The following is a 21,570-nucleotide window of genomic DNA, read 5'->3' as shown; positions in this document are numbered from 1 at the left end:
CGATCGTACATGACACAGCCAATGGGCAGGTGTTACAATATACTAATATAAATTCCCTTTTTTATTGATAAAAGTCAACCATCTTCATGGATAATGAAGTTGAAGGTTCAAATTTAACTATAGTACAGTCTGATAATGAATTTCAAGCATATATTATTATTTTCGGAATTTTTAATTTAGCAATGTAAATATACATCGATGGGATTCTGGGTTAACGTGCGATCGATGTACTGTATATTTACATCAATAGGACTCAAAGTGTTAATATTTAAAAATGGAAACAAAATCTAAACTCAAACACTATTGAGAATAAACTTATTGTGCACCATCCTAAAATATGCACAAAAATTATCAAAGAATTGGAATCAAGACTTTCATAACAAGGATTCCATATGGGAAGATTGTGTACTGATGCTATATTTGTTATAAAGCAATGAACATAAAAAGCAATAGAATTTAACCAACCAATATTTATCTATTTCATTGACTTCAAGAAGGCTTTTGACAGAATCAGATTACAGGATGTCCTGAAAGTACTAACATCAAGAAAGATACCACTGCAAATTATCAAAATTATTAAATATATATATATATATATATATATATATATATATATATATATACAGTTGACCCTTGAACAATGTAGGGTTAGGGGCACTGACCTCCCCCTCACCACCACCCTACATTGTTCGAAAATCTGCATATAACTTTTTGACTTCCCAAAAACTTAACTACTAGCAGCCTACTGTTGACCAGAAGTCTTACTGATAACATAAACAGCTGATTAACATATGGTATGTATTATATACTATACTCTTATAATAAAGGAAGCTAGAAAAAAGAAAATATTATTAAATAAATAATAAATTTTACGATGACCACAGTAATTAATTTAATGAAATGAAAGTACAGATATTTCGTACTGAAAATAACAGTACATCATCAGTGTGTAGAAACAAGCAATCAAAAGGAATTGGATTACAAAGTACATACAGCAGTCAGTGGTTTACCAATTAAAACTGTTGCCACGTGCTAGAAATTAGTTTTAATAAATATTATTATTAAAGATATTATTAAACAACTATTTTGGATGGTTACATAAGATAAAAATCTCCCAAACTTTTGGGAGAGAGAGAGACAATTGTTCCAATTCAGATTTGGCTGATGTAAAAGGGCTTCACAACTTTCTTTGAAAAGGCATTCATATTTAAACCTGCACCTGTGGAGAAGACGAGCTTTATCCCACTGGATATTGTGCTTAATGTCAATACTATGTTGTTCTAGACCAGACTTTTGAGGTTTCATCTATTCAATATAATATTGATGTTCTTTAATTTTTTTTTTTTTCTACAGAACGGCCTGTTTGCCCAAAGTATGTTAGATTACATTCACACAGTATCTGGTAAATGCCAACTAATGATAGATGTGCCAGTTTGTCTTTTGTAGCATGTTCCATGGCAGCAGACGATAAATTTTGTTGATCGGAAAAGGGGTTGATACTTCAAAATTCTATCAATCAGTTCCGAGATGCCAGAAATATAAGGATTGGAATGCTGTGGTCTGTTGACGAATCCTGAGGTGTTGGAACATAGGAGTCCATTATCTGCTGAATTTGATTAGGATTGTAACCATTAAATTCCATTAACGTTTTGATAGTGAGAAGTTCTTGTTGTAAGTTTAAAGGAGAGGAGCACACCTTATGTGCTCTATTAATTAAGAACTTGATAACACCAATTTTTTGAGAGGTGTGATGAGCAGACTTTTTGATAGATGTATCTACCAGTAAAGATAGGTTTTCGATAAACACTGGTTGATAAATTACCGGAGGCTGTGCATGTAAGGTGGATGTCCAAGATTGGTAAACTATCAGCCTTTTCTTTTTCCATGGTGAACCGAATGCATGAGTGAAGGCTATTGATGTGTTGTAGAAAAGTGGTAAGTTCATTTTCAGAATGAGGCCAAATAGTAAAGACATCATCAACATAACGGAAGCAATGAGAGGGTTGGGGATGAATGGATGAGAACAAGGTATCTTCTAGATTAGTGGTCGCCAAAGGGATCGATATCAACCCCCTGGGGTCGATATGACATTGTTAGGGGTCGATTGGGGGTCGACAGAAAAATATAAGACATCGTTGTATGGGTAATATTTAATTCGGTTAACTTGGATTACCTCCATGACAAAAGACATGGAGGTAATGACAACGCAATTAAGAGTGAATCGAGGACCTGTAAGATGGAGTAAGGTCATGCAAATAGTTACTGAGGCCAATCAAGTAGGCCAAAATGACGTATTTACCAATAAACAGATGTTGGTGGTTCCTGCCAGCCGGTGCAGTGGGAGCGAGATTGCAACACATGCGTGGTTCTTATTTACTGATACTTACAAGTATTCGATCCCAGTCTCATTTTTGCGCATCTACATACAAGTGAGCGTTAATGTTCTAAAATTCATCAACATACATATTATAATTCAATCGTTATTCATTTATGAACTAAACTTCTCTATGTTGAAGAGTTGAGCAGCACTGGTAGTAATACCAGTAGTTTATTAATATCACTAATAATACCAGTGATATTACTAGTGATAGTAATATAAAAATATATACTATATTATGCATACAATAAATACTGTAACTATAAAATAAACAATCTAAAAACTCACATAAGCGTCTTTTTTTGCTTGTCCTATTATAATTACGTAATAGTAAAATATAGGGGGTCGATAAAAAGTCAAGAAACTCTTGAGGGGGTCGACGGGCAAATAACTTTGGCGACCCCTGTTCTAGATGGTTCAAAAAATAGATTGCCAACGGTGGGTCATCGTGTAATTTATTATTCATAATCATGCCACAGGTACCTTTACAGATTAAAATGTTATTAAAGAAAATCATAAGGAAGTTAAAATACATTTATAGTATCAGTATCGACTTATCGACAGTATCAGTATACACTTACAGTATCGAGAAATACTGTATTTCTCGATACCGTAAGTTTACATCATCTGTTTACAAGAGGAATCGTAGCTGTCAGTAACAACATCAATATTGTCTTAATAGATGCCAAATGCTGTAGTTGTTATACATATTACTAATTACTAGACATCAAAAATGAAAAGATAATGTGAAAAAGAAATTCATATTTATTTACAAGTGTAATGATTCATGCATTGATAACGAAGCAGCAGCAATATGATTGCTTTATGGTAGCCTAGTGCTATCGATACAGTTGCTTCGCGGTAGTCTAGCATATACACCAATGAATGAATTGTTATGAAATGTTTATGCTAATTGCTTTAACTAATTCACTAATTAATAACAGTTAATTTTATGCAGTTATGATTTAATACTGCATCCTTATGTTTGTTTACATATTTCTCGACTACAGATGGCCATGTAAGTTTTTTGTAAGTGTAAATGGTCTGTAAGTGTTTGCGTGCATAAGTTTTGATAAATTTTACCTTTTTTATAATAGACTTATATATACTTTATGGTAGTAATTGATAAAACAGACTAGCATATACATATATTTTATGCATTCATGATATACTTAATTTTTTCAATATTTCTAGGCTATGTGGTTTGTCTGAGTTTTTCTAAATTGTTGCAAATCTCAGAAAAATTTTCCACTATATTTATTTAAAAAAAAAAATGTATATATATACAGTGATACCCCGAAGTTACGTGGTAGGTGGGACCAACGAGCGCGTAAGTTGAATTCACGTAACTCGGGGTATAATTTTGCATGTCATTTATATATACAAACATGCAATTGGGACTGAAGGTTTACAAAAACACCTATATTTTTTAAGAAATATACAGTGATCATAATTGCAGTTTTTCGTACTTAAAAAAAAGTTATTTCGATATCGATGGTTTCATAAAATGTAATAGATTCGTCTGACGGCATAATGTCTTTTTCTTGTCATGCAAAATTTCTTCATAGTAAGCCAGTGATTTTTTTATTCCTTGCCTTGTGGCTACAATTCATTCCTCATTAGAATATATATCCTCTAAAATCTGTAAACCTTTCTTAATTAAGCTGAGACCTTCTGTTAATTTTGCAATTGTCATGTGCTTTTCTGGTAAAACTGGATCTGAGGTTTCGGTTTCTTCAGTAGCGATTTGCTTATGCATCTCTATGAGCTTGTCGATTGTAAGCTCTTTGTTATGTGAGTCTAATAGCTCGCTGATATCTTCACTGTCGACTTCTAAATCTAATTGCCTGGCAAGGTTGACAACTTCTTCTGTTGCCTCAGCAACTTGATCAGTTTCTGGCAACATTTCTGTTTTGCATTTAAAAAAGGATGGACAAAGTTTTTTCCAGACACCATTCGAGGTTTTTTGGGAAATTTCACCCCAAGAATCTCCGATAATCCTTACAGCATCTAAAACATTAAACTGTTTCCAAAACTCTTTAACAGACAGTTGCTCATTTTGCCTCATAGCTTCATTCAGACCTGCAAACGAATGGCGTGTGTAGTATGCTTTGAATGTTTTGATAACTCCTTGGTCCATTGGTTGAAGTAAGCTGGTTGTATTTGGAGGCAAGAAAACAACTTTTACACGTGGATCAAAATCAATTAAAGTTGCAGGAGGTGACCAGGTGTATTATCAGTAATGAGCATAACTTTAAACGGAATTTTTTAAAACTGGCAATAACATTCAACTTCAGGTATGAAGTGGTGACCAAACCAGTCTTCAAAAATAGAAGCTGTCACCCAAGCTTTAGAATTTGACTTCCAAATCACTGACAAGCCAGCTTTAGATTTTTTTTTTCAGAGCTCTTGGATTTTTGGAGTGATAAATTAAGAGAGGTTTTAACTTGCATCACCAGCTGCATTTCCACCAAGCATTACTGTCAACCGGTCTTTGAAAGCCTTAAAGCCAGGAAATGTTTTTTCTTCACATGTGATGAAAGTTCTCTTAGGCATCTTTTTCCAGAACAAGCTGGCCTCGTATACATTAAATATGGTTTGACTGCTATAGCTACCTTCCTCGATGATAGCCTTAAGTGTCTCAGGAAAAGCAGACGAAGCCTCTTTATCAGCGCTTGCTGCCTCCATTCTCCGTGATGCTGTGCCAGTTACAGCGATTTTTAAATCGGTTGAACCAACCATTACTGGCAACGAAATTTTCTTCTTTGGCCACTTCTCCAGCTTCTACTTTTAGCCTCTCAAAAATCAGCTTGGCTTTGCTACATATTGTCGTTTGATCAACTGGGCAATTTTTTACTCTCACTTGATTATCACACCATAATTTAAGCATCGTTTCCATCTCACCAATAATCCCATGATGTTTACGAATTATGCTTGAATTCAATGATTGGGCATTTTTCACAGCAGCGAGAATTCTTTCTTTATCTTTCGTGATTGTTCTTACTGTGGATTCCTGTAGATCGAACTTCTTTGATAGCTCACAAATTTTCATTCCGCCTTCAAAATCCTTAATAATGTTGAGTTTTGTTTCCAAAGTCAATGTTTTTCTTTTCTTGCTAGCTGTAGAAGAATCAGACTTGCTTCTTTTGGACGACATTATTATTTTTTATGTGATTTTGTAGACTATAAAAATCGTGTATGAATGGAGACCACGCGAAACACGTCAGTGCTTGTTCACAGCATGTGCGACACTGGCAAATGCGGCTGGCGTGGAAAGATACGAGTAGTGGTGAGAAGTGACGGGAATACGTATATATAAGAAACCGCGTAACTCCAGATTCGCGTGAGTCGGGTATTACTGTGTGTGTGTGTGTGTGTGTGTGTGTGTGTGTGTGTGTGTGTGTGTGTGTGTGTGTGTGTGTGTGTGTGTGTGTGTGTGTGTTTACACACACACAAGGTGTGACAATTTAATTCCCGGTACGGCCACGTAATGTTGCCTGTGTGGTGATTTGGTTAGAGTCGCATGAGTAATTATCTTTGTAAATTACTCGTGTTTTAACTAATGCATGTGTAAACCTCAAGCCAATAGAACCATTTGCTAGTTGGCTGTTGCAAAAAAAAATATCTGCACGCAAACTTTGGCATAAAAATGTGTAATCGAAATTTGGAGCAGCATTTTAGCATCAAATTTCGTGTGAAAATCGGCAAAACTGCTACTGAAAATTTGCAGCTGTTGAAAGTGGCACATGTTATGGATGCTTTGAAAAAGTCAAGTGTCTTTGAGTGGCATAAGAGATTCAGACGTGGGCTAGAAGATGTGAATGATGACCCCAGAAGTGGGCAGCCAAAAACAAAAATGATGGACGTAAATGTGAACAGAGCGCGGGATTTGGTACGGACTGAGAGACGATTAAGCATGCGATTAATGACTGATGAATTGCAATTGAATCAAGAAACAGTCACGGTAATTTTAACTAAAGAATTGGGTATGCGAAAGATTTCTGCAAAATTTGTGCCTTGGATCTTGATGAACGAACAGAAGCAGCAGCTTCTTCAAGTGGTGACTGATCTTTCTGCAAATAAACCTGTTTCTGAGAGTGCTTCGATTATTATCTCGAAACAAAATGCCAGAGCATGCGGTGGAAAACCCTGAGTTTGCCATGTCCAAAAAAAAAGCATGCATGTCACATTTGCATTTCAAGACCATGCTGATTTATTTCTTTGATCACGAGGGGATAATCCACTAAGAATTCAGGGACAAACAGTCAACCAACAATGCTATTTAGAGGTGCTGAAAAGATTACGAAATTCTGTTCGGAGAAAAAGACCTGACAAATAGATTGTCCATCATGACAATCACCAAGCCATAGTGAGCTCATCATGAGAGAGTTTCTGCCAAAAAATTGATTACCAAATTAGGTCATCCCATTTAATCACCCAACTTAGCTCCTTATGATTTCTGGCTGTTTCCAAAATTAAAGACTATGCTAGAAGGACAAAGATTTTCTGACATTGCTGATATCCAGCATAATATGATTAAAGAATTCAAGAGTATTCCAGAAAGAGTTCCAGGTCTGTTTCCAAAAATGGGAACACTGTCTAAACCACTGTATAAATGCACAAGGGGTACTACTTTGAACGTGACAGGAGCCACTAATGTATAGTTCTGAACATAGGTTTTATTACAGGTGCATTTTGGAATTAAATTTATACACCTTGTGTGTGTGTAAAGAATGTGTAATCAGATATCAGAACACAAATACACAGAAAATTCCTATCAGGAAAGGGATCAGATAAGGTGATAAGTCCATGTTTATTTAACATAATCATGGATGAATTAATGATGAAATTTACAAATTAGAAATTAAATGGAATAAAAACTTAAAAAAAAAAAATTTTAATTTGGTTGGATATGCAAATAATGTAGCATTACTTGCAGAAAATGAAGATGATTTCAAAAAATAATTATTCAAACTCCATCAAATATGCAGCAGTTTTAATATGCAAATATGAAGAGAGGAATGGGGTGAAAATGTCACTGCAAAAGAATCAATCAGATATAAATTAGAACTAAATGAAAAAATACTTGAAGAAATAATGAAATGTAAATACCTAGGAGTAACTTTTAACAGTGAAAATATCACACAGAATGAAGTAAAGGAACAATCCATTAAGGCTAATAAAATATCAGAATGCTTAATTTGAACTATATAGAAAAATAAAGATCTAACAAAAGAAACAAAAGTAAGAATATATAAATCAGTATTGATTGACATATGTATGTGAAACTAAAATAGAAATATCAAAGATACAAGATAAATACAATATGCGAAATGAAAACATTAAAAAAAATAGTCGATAACACAAATTTTGATAGAAAATAAATGAAAAAATTTATGAAGAATGTCAGTTACAACCCATAAACACATTGATAAAAAAGAGAAGATCGGAATGGAATCAACATGTTAATAGAATGGGGCCCAAAAAGAATAGCTAAAGTTCCTTCATAGTGCAATTGGAAGAACGACAGTACATTGCACCCTTCATTTGGAAAAGGCCTAAGTTCGATTCTCATCATGACGAGGAATCTTTATATTGGTTTTTTCAATTGAAGGTGAGTTAGCCAATCTCATATGGAGGTAGCAGGATTTTTTTCTCCTGCTTTTTTTCATCCCGCATATAGAAAAATTGGCCTTTAGAACACGCAATTTACAGACAAAAAATACTAGTGTGGTGGGCAGTAGATGCCATTGGTGTAGATCAGTGATTCTTAACCATTTCAAAGTCACTTTTGATTATAAGAAAAATGTGGGGAACACCAAAAGCATTAGGGTCATAAAACTAACAATAAAAATATGTATGTACTTGTCTTTTATAAAAATGGAACTTATTTTAATGCGATACTTGAGCTTGTCGGCTTTTGCAGATTTCAGCAATATCATGTCTAATATGGGATATAGCTACCCTCATCTCTTTGACTACCGAAACCGGTCTGGGTAGTGACCTCTCCTCATAATGTAAAACAGTACTACATCTCTTAAGAGCTGTGTGTTTTACGTTATGAGAAAATATCAAGAACAGTGAGGGAGCTTGCTCCACCTTTGCAACGAGTTGCCGTGGTATGGCACTACCAAGTGGTCACTTATGCTTGGATACGCTGACAGTTCGTCGGCATGAAACGTTACAGATCGTAGTTTTCGATCTTAGTTTCGCTTACTGGCTGTAAAACAATAAGGGATTTTTATCCCCTTAACTTATATCAACCTCGCCAGAAAAAAATAGCCGTTTGGCTTTTCATTGATAAGGTTAATTGATTATATTGGTTAGCATTAGTGTGTGGGAAATTGTGAAAGAATATTTGTTAGCAGCAATGGTCAGTTGTATACCACGAGTGAAAAAGAGGACACAATTTGGAGTAAAGTGGTTGACAAACAATATTAAACAGGAATTGCATGCGTAAAAGAGGCTATGGAAGAGATATAAGGAGACAGGTGAAGAGAAGATGCATGAAGAATATAAGACACAGGCCAGAAGAGTGACTAGTGTGGTAAATAAAGCGAAACTGGAATATGAGAGGAGATTGGCCCTAAGATCCAAAGAAAATCCTAGGGAATTTTTTAGCTATGTGGCCAGTAAGAGGAGAAATGACTGTGAAAGAATGATATTGTGGGATAAAATTGAGAATAGAGTGACTGATGCAGAGGACATAGTGGAATTGTTCAATGAACACTTTATTGGAGTATTTCATCCTAGAGGAGTCAGTTTTAATGCTAGAGGGATAGGGCAGGTTCGAGGTTTAGAGGTACAGGAGGAGAGCATGTTTCAGATACTGAGTACTCTGGATGTCAGTAAAGCTTTGGGACTGGATGGTATTTCACCACGAGTTTTGAGAGAATGTGCTAGGGAACTGACAGTGCCTTTAACCTGGCTTTTCAATGAAAGTCTGGCTGCGGAAAAGGTGCCCAGGGAATGGACGGAAGGTAAGTTAGTGCCATTTCATAAGGGTGGTATCAGACTGGACATGTCTAATTATAGGCCAATTTGTGTGTCATCAATAGTTGTTAAGAACTTGGAGAAAGTAGTGAGGGACCGTATACAGCATTGGACAGATGAGGGTAATGTTATCTATGCGAGTCAACATGGATTCGTGAAAGGGCGCTCTTGTTTTAGCAATATGCTGGCCTTTTATAATAAAGTTACAAGAACATTAGATGAGGGAAAGGCATATACTGCAATTTTCTTAGACTTAGCAAAGGCATTTGACAGGATGCCACATGATAAGCTGATATTTAAGTTGCAGCACATGGGTCTGGATGTCAGATTGGTCAACTGGATTCAGGATTGGCTGTCTGATAGGTATCAGAGAGTTGTGTATGGTGGAGCAGTTTCAAGGAGACAGAGGGTTACAAGTGGGGTCCCACAGGGCTCAGTACTAGGACCTATATTGTTTAACCTTTATATCAATGACATTGCAAGGGGATATTCAGTTGTTTGCGGATGATGCGAAGCTGGGAAGGATTATTAGTAATAGTGCAGATGTGGTAGCCCTGCAAGAGGATTTGAATAAGCTAGATAAATGGGCAAATGAATGGGGGTGTCAGTTTAATGCAGCAAAATGTAAGGTCTTGAGGTTTGGGAAACATCGATGGGATGCTGCATACTGTATGAGAGGAGTTATACTGGAGGAAGTAGGGGAGACTGGGGTTGATGATTGATAGAAACCTGAAATTTAGGGGACATATTGCAAAGGTGGTGAAGGTAACACAGAGGATTGCTGCAATTATGAGAAGGACACTGACCTGCAGAGATAAAAGGGTTATCATTCCATTGTATAAGTCTCTGATCAGACCACACTTAGACTATTGTTCTTAAATTTGGTCCCCAGGATTTGAAGGGGATAAATTAACTGTGGAAAGGGTACAAAGACGGATGACAAAGATGGTGTACAATTTTGGTTATGAGGATCGGCTGAGGGAATGTGGACTGCAGAGTTTGGTGGATAGAAGAAGGAGAGGTGATATGATTGAGACTTTTAAACTGTTGAGAGGTGGTTACAGGGTTGACACTGGGGAGTTCTTTCGCTTGGTTGAACAGCGGGAAGGAGTGATGACAAGAGGCCATCCCTGGAAGTTACGAAAGGAAACTGTGAGCAAGAGGATGAGGAGTGGTTTCTTTGCATGGAGGGTGGTTGAACCGTGGAATGCATTGCCTGATGGAGTGGTGAGAGCGAGAACGGCCAATGAGTTTAAGGAGTGGTATGATAGACTTTGTGTTTCCTAGGAGGGACCTCCCTCGATGAGTCTTGATAGACTTGTGTTTCTTAGAAAGGACCTCCCATGATGAGTCTTTTGACTCCATGGAGGCCTGAATAATAATAATAATAAAAACTGTAACAAAATTTTCAGTGCCCTTGTGGAGAGAGTTGGGTATTCAGCTTGGACAGAAATCCAAAATTCCTCAAGAGTTATGTCAGAGAACTTCATTTTTAGGGTTCGATCTGTTGACAAGGCAACTAATTGTTCTTCTTGTAACGAAAATTCACAACTCGATGTATTAACTGTGCCAAATGGATTTTGTATATACACATAATTGTGTGTATTTAAAGAAGAAAAGTAACTTGAAGTCTTTTCTTCCAGTATTGTTAAATGTTCTGTTATAGCAGAAATAATTCCCTCGACATTTTTATTATGGAGCAAAGGAAACATATGTACTGTATTTTTTCTGATATGCGGTTTTTCCAAAGAGATACTTTTTTTCTGAAAAGCTGACAATTTGTCAGTGGATGTCAAAATATTTCCATTTTTCTCTTGGATACTTGTATTAACGCTATTTAAGTCATTAAAAATATCGGCTAAATATGCCATTTTAGCACACCAAATATCATTTTGAAGACATTTTACAAAAGCACACTAGATATCATTTTGTACATTCAATTTGAAAAAAGGCCAATAATTAATTCTTAATTTCTAAAACAGCACTTTATCCCTGGAAAACCATCTTATTTTAATGTGCAAATGCAAAGATTCATACTTGGCATCCATAGATATGCAAAATTTTTTAAAAAGGCTTCCTTTTAAAAGTCTTGACTTGATGTAATTTACCATATTTATAACATGGTCTAATACAGGTTTAAATATTGCCAGTAATGTTTTTCAAACTATGGATTCTCTGTGTAAAAAACAGTGCATAGATATAATGTATCCTGCAAACATATGACCTATAAACGATATTCTATTGGTTTAAATCAATGCACATAGCAGTCTTCGGTTGTTAGGATCAGAGTAGCCAATTACATTCAGAACTGTGCAATGTGGCATCTTTCACCGGCAGAACACTTGTAACCAGTTCGTGGAATACAAGTGTTCCAGGGAACACCAGTTAAGAACCACTGATGCCGATAATGATGGTAGTGGCAGTTTCACTGTAGTTGGTGGATTAAGTTGGAGACATTGTAGAGTAGCATCCTCCCTTGATGAGTCTTTAAGATCCCCTGGAGGTGTCACAAAATAATAATAATAAATTATTATTATTATCATTATTATTAAGAGAGACCTCCAGGGAGTCAAAAGACTCATCAAGGGAGGCCACATACTACACACACCATGCTTATTCTTTCATTCATTCACGGTGCTTGCACTCACAAAATCCAATAGCAATCCATTCCAATCACTTTCTGATTGGAATCCACCCTCTGAGAGAAAATTCGAGCCCTCACACCCTTCTTGGCGGCCTTCATTCTCAGCTTCCAAGGATGTCCTTCATAAATTGAAAAATTCCATCAACTGAAATCCTGTATGACCCTTTCAGAAGTTTGTAAGTCCCAATCATATCATCCCTCTTTCTCCTGTTTGCTAGTTTCTGCAGTCTACAAATTCTCAGTCTGTCTTCACAATCAGTATTCCATATCATGTTTAACACTCTCCTTTTTACTCTCTCCCTTTTACTAGTCACCCTCCTTGCCAGTTCTACAAAGACCAGGCCAGGAGGGTGACTTGGTTGGTGAGAGTAGCTAAAGAGAGGTATGAACAGAAGTTAGCTAATGAAGCCAAAAAAGAATCCTAGGGAGTTCTTTTGATATGTAGCCAGCAAAAGAAAGAATGATTATGGAAGGATGACATTGATTGGAGGAAATGGTATAAAGACAGCTGTTGCAGAATGTGTGGTGGAGATACTTAATGAGCAGATCATAAAGATCTTTCAATCTTGTGAATGTGACTTCATGGAGAGATTGAGAGCAGTTGATGATGGGGAGGAGAGACTGACTGTAAGTGAGCAAGAGGTGTTTGGGGAGTTGTGTAAACTAGATGTAAATATGGCTGTGGGACTTGATAATATATCACCACGTATTCTGAAGGAATGTGCCAGAGAGTTGACACCTGCCTTGACATATTTCTTTAATACGAGTCTTGCACTTGGTCAAGTTCCTAAAGAGTGGAAGGAGGGCAAGATTGTGCCACTTCATAAAGGAGGTGATCGAACTCAAGCATCAAACTATAGGCCTATCTGTGTGTCGGGTGTTGTGGTTAAGTTGTTGGAGAAGCTTGTGAGAACTAGGATCCACAATTGGGTTGACAACAATGGTATTATCTTTGATAGACAGCATGGATTTGCTAAAGGGAGGTCATGTTTTGGTAATCTACTTACTTATTACAATAAAGTGACTGCTTCCTTGGACAGAGGAGAAGGATACACAGTAATATACTTGGATTTCGTAAAGGCTTTTGATAGAGTACCTCATGATAAGTTGACAGTCAAACTAGAGGAGATGGGGTTGGATATTAGATTAGTGCATTGGATTGGAGACTGGCTATCTGATAGGTATCAACAAGTTGTGTATGGGGGTGCGATATCCAGGAAAAGGAAAGTCACTAGTGGAGTGCCTCAGGGGTCTGTTTTAGGGCCATTACTATTTAACTTGTATATTAATGATATTGGCGAAGATTTGGATGGAGATATTCAGTTGTTTGCAGATGATGCAAAGTTGGGATGAACCATAAAGAGTAGTGAAGATGTTGTGGCCTTGCAAGAAGACTTGAATAAATTGAGTGATTGGGCAAGCAAATGGGGATGTGAGTTCAATGTTGCAAAATGTAAGGTTTTAAAATTTGGAAAACAAAGATGGGATGCAGAATTTATGCTTGGTGAGAATATTATTGTTGGAGGTAGAGGAAATAAGAGATCTGGGGGTGATAGTGGATAAGGATCTAAAATTTAATGGACACATTGCCTAAAGTGTGAAGACAACACAAAGACTTCTGGGAATGATGCGGAGGACACTGACGTGTAGAAGTAGGGAGATTCTTGTTCCATTGTATAAGGCTTTGATTAGGCCACACATGGACTATTGTGCCCAGATTTGGTCACCAGGTTTTCAGAAGGATGAAGAGATGTTGGAAAGGGTCCAAAGGCGACTGACTAAGGTAGTTTCTGACCTCTGGAATGTTGAGTATGAGGAAAGATTGAGAAGATGTAATTTGCAGAGTCTGGTGGAGAGAAGGAAGAGGGGAGATATGATAGAGACCTACAAGTTGGTAAGGGGTTGTTATAAGATCAATGGTGGAGTAGTTCTACAGAGAATAGTGGGAGATCAGGGGAGAACCAGAGGTCATCCCTGGAAGCTGTATAAAGAGGGTGTGAGTAGGGGAGTGAGAGGCAGGTTTTTTTCGTGCAGAGTTGGGAATGATTGGAATGCCTTGCCTGAGAGTGTGGTGTCTGCAAGGAGTTTGAGTGTGTTTAAGACATAGTATGATGAGATGTGTGTGTGTGATAAAAGGACCTCCCAGATGAGTCTTTGACTCCATGAGGTCTTGGGAAATAATAATAATAATATATCAGAATCACAACGGAAACCAGGAGACCAAACCTGTGCATGATAGTCCAAGTGAGGTCTTATATAAGCCATGTAAAGAGGCAAAATAACATTCTTATCTTTACATGTGAATGTTTGTTTCAGCATTGCAATTATCTTTTTTGTTGTATTTGCAATCTTTGCTACATGGCCCCTGAACTTCAACTTCCTATCTATTAACACTCCAAGATCCCTATCCTCATCAGTTTCTTCTAGCCTAATCCCACCATTGTAATAAGACATTGGATATCTAATCATGCCCAAGTGAAGGGCTTTACATTTACTCACATTGAACTGACACCCATTTTCCCATGCCCACAATTCCAGCCTATTCAAATCATTCTGCAAGTACTGCATGTCAACAGCATTCCTGATTACCCTATCTATCTTGCATCATCAGCAAATAGCTGTATGTCGCTTATGAAATCCTTCCCAATATCATTAATGAACAGATTGAATAACAGTGGACCAAGCACTGATCTTTTGGAACACTGCTTGTTACCTTAAACCTTCAGACTCAGATCCCCCGTATACCACTTTTTGATATGTCAGTCAGCCATCCTCTTATCCATGCTAATATTGTATAACCGAAACCCATTTTCTCCAATTTATGCAACAGTCTACCATGCCGTATTCTGTCAAAAGCCTTAGCAAAATCCAAAAGTATCATGGTGTGCCCATTCCCCTTGTCTAGTTCATTGGTAACATTGTTATAGAATGTGAGCAAGTTGTTAAGACATGACCTTCCCTTAGTAAATCCATGTTGTTCATTTCAAAGTAGAGATTTACTGTCAACCCATTTCTGAATGCGAGCCCTAACCAATTTTTCTAAAATCTTCACCACCACTCCTGAGATACTAGTTGGTTGATAGTTGGCCTTTGCACCATTCTTGTGCAATGGAATTACCATACATTCCTTCCATTCCTGCAGAATCTTCCCTGTTCTGAGAACTCATATTAAACGGCCTGGTCAAAGGAATGGCCAGTTCAGCTGAACACTCTTTTAGCACACATGCTGATATTCCATCAGTCCCTATTATTGAATTCTTATTCAATTTGTGCAACAGCTCCAAAACCTTGGCCTCACACACCTGCGTTTCTTCATCTAGTGAAGAGGTAACAGTGAGTTCAATGTTGCATTCACCAGGTTGATGGCTTTTAACAAAATGGGTACTCATTAACTGAACAACCTCTTCTGCATCTGTAACCCTCACGCCATCTGGATTTATAAGAGTTATTCTTTCATATTCATTCTTTCTTTTACTTGCAGCATATCGATAGAATTCTTGTGGATTGTCTTTAGCACACAGGGCCAGTTTCTTTTCATACCCAGACTTTGCTTTACGTACAATGGTTGTGACTATTCTAACCTGCTACTTATAACGGACATCATCCTTATGCAAACGGTATTCCTTCCACATCTTCCTTTTCTTACGAATTTCTGGCTTAATAAGATTACACATCCATTTGACTGCTACTGTATTTATTCTTTGAACTCTCGGGACACATTCTGATATTACATCATTTAAGTATTGTTTAAATGCTTCTCATGCACTGTCGATATTCTTTCCATCCAGCAACCGATCCCGTTCCACTGAACTCAGTATACTCCTTAGTTGTTCATAATTTCCTGCTTTGTAGTTCAGTACGTAACCTTTTCTGAATGGAACATTCATAAACTTAGTCACTTCCTAAGTGAGTACCGAATGATCACTGACCTGAGGCAGAATAGTTACGCCTTTAACTGAAACGACCTCTAACTCTATAATGAAATCTAACACTCTTTTGACCTCTAGTTCTTTCTGACACATGCTGCTTGAGGAAGTTATCCCGCAATAAATTCATTTTCATTCTTCTCATGAAATTCTACTGCTATCATATCAATATTTGGATGATTAAATTCTCCCATTATGATTACTCTTTTTGCACTCATCTTTTCTATTTGGTGATGCATTTCTTCATCACTAGCAATCAGTTCACCAGGTCTGCAACAGCACCCCACTATGTAATTGATTTTGTTAGATTCCTCCTCATACCAGATGGCTTCGAGCTCACATGTTAAATACTGTTAGTTGTAGTAGTACTACAATTATAGGTCTCAACTTTAACTGGATTCAACTCATCCGATATCATTAGCAGCATGCCCCCCCCCTCCCATATCCTCTCTATCCTTCCTAAAAATACTGTACACTTGATACCAGTTAGTATGTGTGATTCTGATAGCCAGGTCTTACTAATACCTACAATCTGAGGTAGCAATATATTGACTAAGGCAACAAACTATATCTCTTTGTTTCTGATACTCCTAGCATTCATGTACGGACATAATCTACCTGCTTGTTCTTTTGTATTGTCTTGTCTGCAGTCTGCCTGACACAGTTGGACAACTTGCAGATCTCTATTTTCTAATGCCTTACACATGTAGACATCTTTGCACACATTTGATGGGTCCAAACTGGATGACCACAAACCTGAAATTGTTCTTTCCTCATCAATATTTCCATGGCAAAGCCCAACCCTTTCATTAACACAGTTATATAACATTGTTGCACTTACTCATATTCGCTCCATTCCTCCCTTTATCATTTAGTTTCCCTGACTCTCTGTGCTAGGTCTCGTACCAGTTATTAGTTTTTCCAGACTCCTAATACCAAAGGCATTCAGGTGTAGTCTGTCCCTCTTATACAAATCCAGTCTTCCTTCAAACTCACTCCACACATCCAAAATCTTGCATCCATTCCTTCTACACAGCCTATGCATGGAATCGTTTGCCATCATAGCCCTTCTTCTTAATTCATTTTTATCATAGTGTGGTAAAATACTAACGATTTTCACTTTCTCGCTCTTCACTCTCACCTCTTCCAACAACCCTTTCATGTCCTCTCTCATACTGAACTTATCAGCAGTTGAATCGCTCATACCTAGCACAACTACGATTTCGTTTAAATTAGAATAAATTAAACTAGCAAGAGACTGGAAACCAAATACAAAAAGACCAGCTAATTGGTATACCAAAAAAAAAAAAAAAAAAGACAATGGACACTGTGCCTTGATTGAAATATTGGAGAGGAAATTAACTGAAGCTTAAAGCAAGTAGTAGTTAGGGAGGTGACTAGTATAGTAAGGAGAGCAAAATTAGAATATGAGAAGAGACTAGCAGTACAATTCAACAAGAATTCTCTTGCCACGTGGCCAGTAGGGGAAAACATGATTGTAGACAGATTACCCTTGCTGGATGGAGGTGAGACTCAGATGGCAAAGTTGAGCTATTCAGTGATCACATTATTAGTATGTTCCATCCTAGTAAAGCTACCTTTATTCTTAGAGAGATAATGAAGTGGATGTATTCTGAATATTAAGTATTTTTTTATTTTATTATCCCATGACATTATTACACCAGATCATAGAGGTCAAAATTCGTGTGTTTTATACAGCGCCTTTTCTGGGTTGTTATAAAGTTCACATTTAGAAATATTCATACAATTTAGTAAATGCATTGGTGATGCTTCCTTGTCGCTTGATGTTGCAGCCATTTCGATAAGGCAGGTAGACTCGATGGAATTTTGCAGATGGGGAAGACTTTTATGCCATTGCTAAACTTGATTGGGCTTGTATGGCTGGTCTTGAGACGAGAAATCATGATAGTGGCACAGCGATTAAACTTGGAGTTAATGGTAGCTCCTGGTTTTTCTGCTGAATACCAGTGGTGAGTCATGTCCTGGAGAATTGTTCTTTTTATGTTTTCTTTTTGAGTGGTTTTAAAAAGATCGAAATCTGTGGTATCACTTGATGTTGCAGTCATTTCGATAAGGCAAGTAGACTCGATGGAATTTTGCCACTTGTTTTAAAGGAATGTACTGGGGAACAAACTCTGCTATTAACCTGACTTTTTCATGAAAGTCTTGCACTTGGAAAAATTCCTGGAGAGTGGAAGGAGAATAAGACAGTGCCATTGAATAAGGTTAGTGGTAGAATGAAGGTATCAAACTGTAGACATGATTGTATTTCTTCTGTAGTTGTTAAGATTTTGGAGTAATTGTTAAGAACTAATTACTACAGAAATTGGACAGATGAGGGCAATATTATTTATGCAGACTAACATAGATTTGTTAAGGGATGATCTTAGTAATCTGGTTGCTTTTTACAATAGAGTAGAAATGGCAGTGGATGAGATTATGGCATACACTGTCATTTTTTTCTTTTTCATACATTTGATAGGGTGCCACATGACAAGTTGGTTTTTAAGTTGCATCCAGGGGCGAATACTGGTCTTGAAATTCATGCTTGCTCTTGTTATCATTCAGGGAGTGAGAGTTGTGATTGAAGTCTGATTAGCAGAATAATGAATTAGTGACCATTTAAAACTATATATTTAGAAATTTATGAACATTTAATCATACAAATACAACATTTATTTTACAAATGATATTCTGTCTTTTTCAATTTAGCTACTTGAATACAAATTCTACCCTATGGTACTTCTTTATGAACTGGTCAATAAAATTGTCATAAAAAGTTGGTTGTAACTTAATTTTCCCAAGCAACATGCACACTTTTAAAGGCTGGCTGAAGCTCACTGGCTAGAGCTACTTTCACTGTGTATAGCCTTGTGTTTAAGACGACGTGAAGGGAGCGGAAATGGCTATGCGCACGCATGAAATCACAGTGCTGCTGCGAGGACCTGGATACTTCTACAACCGAGCAAGCCAAGGTGGTTTTGACTAGACGAGCAAACATCGGCCTTCGATACAAAATGCAAAGCCCAATAATTGCCGCACAAGCTTAGGACGTCTTCTGTCTACAAAAATAAAAAGCCTAAATGGAATGCTTATAAATGCATGCATTTATTAACAACTAAATATTATTTCTTTCTCAAGTAATGAGCTTGCACAGCAAGCATAAACGACAATTCACCCCTGGTTGCATCATATTAGTTTGGATATCACATTAGTGAATTGGATTGGTAATTGGCTTTCTGATAGACATCAGAGAGGACATTTACCATGAGAGATAGAGGGATGGTGGTCCCATTTTATGAAGCTTTGATCAGACCACATCTGAATCCCTCTACTCAGCTCTGGTCACAAGAATTTGATGATGATGATGAAATAACCATTGATGGGGATGAAAAATGATAGTCAGGACTGTACATTTCTTGGTTATGAAGACTATAGAGTTTGGTGGTTTGAAGCTGTGCGTGTGTAGGAGAGAAGATATGATTGAGATGTTTAAGCTGTGGAAAGGTTATGATTGGATTGACATGGCGAGATTTTTCATATGGCAGAACAAAGGGTTATCCCTGGAAGTTGCAAAAGGAAGTAGCAAGTAAAGATGGTAACAAGCAATTTTTTTTTGTATGGATAAAGGTAGGAGCATGGAATGCATTGGTTGAGAACGTTGTAAAAGTATAAATGGTGAATGAATTTAAGGAGTGGTATGATAGCCTGTGTGTTGTTTAGCACTGATCTCCCACGATGACTCAATGAAGGTGACAAAAATAATGACAACAGAACATACAATTGTCTGTCATGGTTGACTGAGTAGTTAACATACCAGCTCTCCAACAAACAAGCTGTGGGTTCAAATTCCTCTGTGGGCATGGTTGTTTATGATTGAAATTTATCTTCCACCTAAAGACATTGTTCCATGTAAAGCCACCACCCTGTATGTTGGAGGTCAGGTCTGAAGTGGCTTCAGAAAATTCTGTTTGGTCTCTAGAGATTTTCTGGAATAAGTAAAAAATAAATAAAAATACAAAAAAAAAAACACCTTAGCTTGCCCACAATACTAATGTACTATAGGTTCACAACCTTTCATAGTGGGAGTCACATAAAATTAACTGACAAAAACCCCTGTAGTGTGATCCTAGAACTTTATGGAGATGACTAGCAATAATAATAATTTGAAGCATAATTTTGTTATTTTGTAAAAACTTGTGTTATGTTAAATATGAGAACTGTGTTGGATACTGTTCATTGATGAAAGAAATTTACTTTTCTTATCTGTTGTGTTCTGTAACTTTGAAACAAAATTTGCATTTATCCCATTTTCCAGAACTCTGCAGAAACACTGAAGTCATTATCTGTAATATGCAACCTTTGCTACATAACTGCCAGCCCTTATTTACAGGAAATCTGGATTAACCTGTAAGTTATTCCTAAATTACATTTTGGCTTGAATTCTGGATGGTAAGTTTTATGTCAAGAAATTCCTTGTTTATTAACTGAATGATGCTAAAAGCTCTTTTAAACTAATATCTTTATTCCTAATCAGCAACTGAATATCCAACCTCAATATGTTTGAAGCAGCATTTCCTAAACCTTATTAATTTAAGACCACCTTTAGCAATTAAATTTATTTTCACAAACTGTAATCATATTGGGTTTTTATTTGGATTTGTGAAAAAAAAAATATATATATATTTTCCTTGTCAAGGACTCTGAAAGAATTTAGCAGGACTTATGTTATGTTAGTATTAATTCCAGGTTTTCCTTTCCCTGAAGTTGTCAGACTTTAGAATTCCAGAGACCATAATTTAAAAAAATAATAGATTTGTAGATTACAGAGAAGAGAACTTCCTAATTGAAACTTTTTCTGTATGTAATGTAAATTTCATAGACATTTTGTTTAAAAAAATGTATTTTAATTATATATGATTATAAGAGTAAAATGAGCAATAGTGAATTGTAATATAGCTTTTTTTTGTGATTTAGATCAATGTCCTTCCTAATGTGATTGATATATTTATTAATGTATGTTAGTTACTTGAATTTTTTTTCCACCTGATCATAAAGAAAGCTCTCCGTGAGTTTTTATAGCTGCATTTGCCTATTTAAACTTTTTTTCCCCCTCCAGCTTTTGAAGTTGTGTATATACATATATTTTTTTGTATTATGCCGAACTCAAAATATGAAATTTATAACATGTATATGGTCTTATTTTCTATCTTGTTAATTATTAGATGAATTACATTAACATGAATAATGTTAGTTCATTGGTGTCTGAAGTAGTTCCTTTTCAGATTTATTCATTGTATTTGCTATATGCATACCAAATGTTATGTGTTTCTATTTTCAGACATGATTGCTTCTGTACTGATGTCTTCCATTTAATTATGAAAATGCATTTATAATCATGTGGATAATTATCATTAACTACACCTTCATGTAATGTAGAATATGTATTATAAAATACTTAATTTCTGGAACTAAACTAAAAGATTTTTTTGTGAATTGTTAGAGTTGCAGCTAATTTTATTATCAGGGCAGAATCATCAGGCCTTCCTCTTAGTAGAAATGGTCTTTATTTTAATACTCTGCTGCAAGTCTATGCATATTCACAAATT

At 36.4% G+C, this 21,570-nt stretch overlaps 1 protein-coding gene and 1 pseudogene across 1 annotated transcript in view; both read left to right on the top strand.

The window, feature by feature from the left end:
- Positions 1 to 20,558, top strand: part of LOC150096411 (actin-binding protein WASF3-like) — a 196,536-nt gene extending 175,978 nt beyond the window's left edge. The window contains exon 7 of the mRNA XM_090409338.1: positions 20,280 to 20,558. The gene's annotated coding sequence lies outside the window, so the exon portion shown is untranslated. The remainder of the gene's footprint in view (positions 1 to 20,279) is intronic.
- LOC150096412 (protein GVQW3 pseudogene) lies at positions 6,027 to 6,530 on the top strand (annotated as a pseudogene).
- Positions 20,559 to 21,570: the final 1,012 nt, after the last annotated feature.

This window comes from Typopeltis vanoorti, chromosome 19, assembly GCF_054136105.1.
Source record: "Typopeltis vanoorti isolate ZY-2024b chromosome 19, IOZ_Tvanoo_1.0, whole genome shotgun sequence".
NCBI lineage: Eukaryota > Metazoa > Arthropoda > Arachnida > Uropygi > Thelyphonidae > Typopeltis > Typopeltis vanoorti.
Note: the sequence above shows the minus strand (reverse complement) of the source record. Positions and strands in the feature narration are given on the sequence as shown.